At 31.0% G+C, this 3,472-nt stretch overlaps 1 long non-coding RNA gene across 1 annotated transcript; it reads right to left on the bottom strand.

Annotated features, from left to right (window-relative positions):
* Window positions 1–755: 755 nt before the first annotated feature.
* On the bottom strand, window positions 756–3,171 carry LOC127717673 (uncharacterized). The gene is made up of 2 exons (XR_007989290.1): window positions 1,750–3,171; window positions 756–875 (listed from the first exon to the last, which is right to left on the bottom strand). It is a non-coding gene; the product is annotated as an uncharacterized LOC127717673 (long non-coding RNA).
* Window positions 3,172–3,472: the final 301 nt, after the last annotated feature.

Below are 3,472 nucleotides of genomic sequence, written 5' to 3'. Positions count from 1 at the left end.
ATTGAGTTTCCTGCTTTTTTAAATAACAAATCATTAGTTAAATTAATTTATACACAGTAATTAATTCTATATACAAACAAGAATAAATCAGTTGTTTTGCTAAGCATATGAAATTCAATTCAAAGTCTCTAAAAACAAGAAGTATCTACAAATTTTGACACATCCAAAATGGCAGACACAACTCATCATGATCAAGCCACTTACCAAATATGAAGTCATTCTGTTCATCAGCATTACTAATTAAAGTAATGAAAAATTTGAGAACATTCAACATTTTGAAATACAATGTATAAGCAAACAGGAAACAGGTGCCAGATACAAAAATGTTCTCACATCACAGTTCATCACTATCAAGCAGCTCATTAAATATGAACTCATCTTTATCAGCAGTTTTGGGAAAAACAGTGATGAAAATATTTGTTGGACAAAATCCGACAAATATAGGTGGACAGACGACAGACAGTGCAAGAAAGCCCACATTCCAACCACAATGGTATAATGTTTAGTTTTTCACTCTCAACTTTTATTACCTATCTTATACCCACCTGAACATGCATGACATATATGCCATTGGACATTAAGCAAACATTATACACATTTTTAAGTTCAAGTTACATTGACTAAAACTTGTGTCCCAGATTCAGATTTTTCAATACAACTTCTCTTTCTAAACTAAAACACTACACTTCTAATAGGGTTACATCTTAAGTCAATAATCATTGATAATTGGCTGAAGAGATGAGAACAAAACACCATTTTACATCAACTATTTGATTTATTTAAGAATACATTGAAAAAGTCAATCAATTGTCTTATTCAAAATCACTTGGAATGTCTTGTAGTGTCTTATATCTTTTTCTTGCTGTGCCATGCTTCTGAAAAAAAAATTAATCTTACATTCGTATATAAACTTCTTGCACATTCCTTTATTATAGAACTATTCACGTTGCCTGAAGGATATACATCACCTCCCCTTTAAAGTTTTGAAACAAATAACGATGATAGTCTGTCGGAAGGGGACGATAAATGGCTGACCGTGTTAAGAGAGAGCAATGTGCCACGCTGAACTTCATTTAGTTATTAAAAAAAAAACATATAAAAAACTTTAGACTAGATATGTGTTCAGTCAAGAGTCTTATTTCATTATAGTATACTTGTTGATTGTTGTCTATCATATTTTTTTTCTTTTATTGTTTTGTATAAATCAGGCTGTTGTTTTTCTTGGTTTTTTTTAGTTTTCATTAAATGCATTGTATCATGTAGGGGCCTTTAAAAGCCCTGCTACATAATGTCATTAAACATCTTATTGTCCTTTTTAAGTGTTAAACTCTGTAGAGTGACATAGTTTATAACTTGTCATTTGTATCTAAGGGCATATGATACAGTCCTAGAAGTATACTATAGGCACATAATAACTTATCGGAGTGTTATGCATTGTTTTCGCAATAATGATAATAATATAACTTAACTTCCGAGAAACACACAGATGTCATTAAATGAGTTGTTTATATATGTATTTGAAATACTTCAAAGGAAAGCATATTTGTTGTTTATGAAAGCACACTGTTGGACTAAAAGATTGATTTAAATAAACAACTTGTTTCTATTTTGTCACAAAAAAAATAATTTATTCAAATATCCAGATATCTTTTCTGTATTGAATGCCCTTAATCTTGAATGTAATGCATTGTTTATGCTAAATATTTGAATTAAATATGGAATAACAGTAATTCTGTATGAAAATCTTACTTCAAAAAAAAATTCTCCTGAAAGGTTGTAGACATTCCAAAGAACCTGCGCCACTTCCAAATTGTAAACCTGCATATTGAACTTGTCCTTTGTGGCTTTTCTTTTAGCTCCTGTTAAAAAATAAAAGATACATTGTATGTACATTGTGTGTATGAAGCAATAAATATAATTTTAAGCAACAGTTTATATTATTTTGCTTGTACTGAAGTCTTACATAGACTTTGTAATGTTCATTAAGCTGTTAAGGGAAATTTAATTTACTGTTTTGCAAATACATACATACACTGATTTTACTAGAAAAAAAAATCTCCATATTCAAATGGTGCTTATATTAGTGTTATTGTAACTTGTTTGTGTGCTTCGGAAACAAGGTATTGAGTCATGCTTGTTGCAATAGTTGTTGTTGGTTTAAGTCTGTCAAATTTCTTTTTCATAATGTGTATTTAATGTAGGCAGTTAGTTGTTTTGTTTCAATTGTGTTGAGAAAAATTTAACATTTGTTTGTCAAGGCTTCAAAGTGGACTATATGGCATTGGTTTTTTTCAGTTTTGAAAGCCGTACAGTGACCTATAATTTCTTTTATCCAAGTCATTTAAATTCTGGTGGATAGCTGTCTCATACACCTTATCGCTATTTCAGTATTTGGAAATCTGTCCCGCTTGAACTTTTTACGTCAGCATACGTCATACAATAATACACCTTATCACTTTTCCATTGTGGCATCAGATATTTTTTATGATGACGTCAAAATTTTAAGGGAACTCGTGACAGTTGTGTGATGTCCAGTAATAGCGGACAAATAGCAATAAAGTGTATTACTTTCAATTGTGGTGTCAAATATTATTATATGACGGCAACTTTTTAAGGGAACTTTTGTGATGTCCATGGCCAGTAATGGTGGACAAATAGCAATAAGGTGTATTGGCAATCAAACACACAAGCCACATATCCTGATATTTTTTTTTATATTAATGAACAAATTCATAATTGTTGTACGTAGATGCTTGAACAGTGGCGGATTTAGGGGCCCCGAGACCCCCCTTATGGAGCTACTTATAAGATAAATGTATAGACTATTTACAAGTATCACTCCAAACGTTTGCTTGCCTTGGGCAGGGGCCCCCCTTTTTTCAAAACATTGATCCGCACCTCCAGAAACAGATGTAATTTGGTTCCGATTATGATTGAACACACACAATGAATGCACAAGTTTCATCTTAACAGATTAATCATTCTTACCAAATGAGTATATATCGCGTAACAAACAATTTTCTTGGCTCTCTTTGTTGATATCCTGTCATCGTTTCGAAATTCAAATTTCAAAATCATTTCCGGTGATAAAACAAAAGTCGATTCCGGAAAAGGTCGGTTCTCCGTAAGGCATATAAACGATACGAAAATTGAACTTAGTACAGTTACAGTTTTCATTTCTTAATATCTAAAATATACACGAACGAAATGAATAAACATTAAAGAAAGGTGATTGTTTATTAATACATTATTGCTTAATTTAATGTTGACTCTTTTGAATTTTAATATAAGAAGGAATAAAATCTGACTTCAAGGATCTTCAAGATATCAATTAAGGATTTCAACCATAGTATCTTGCTTGTCATGATATTGATGAAATGTAGTACTATATCTTATCCTGAAAAAAAACGAGCTAATTCCACAATACGTTGTTTGTGTGGTTTTGAATAAAGTTTAAATAAAATGTTATTTT

This window comes from Mytilus californianus, unplaced genomic scaffold, assembly GCF_021869535.1.
Source record: "Mytilus californianus isolate M0D057914Y unplaced genomic scaffold, xbMytCali1.0.p SCAF_1, whole genome shotgun sequence".
NCBI lineage: Eukaryota > Metazoa > Mollusca > Bivalvia > Mytilida > Mytilidae > Mytilus > Mytilus californianus.
The sequence above is the reverse complement of the archived record's forward strand: the minus strand, read 5'-3'. Positions and strand labels throughout refer to the sequence as shown.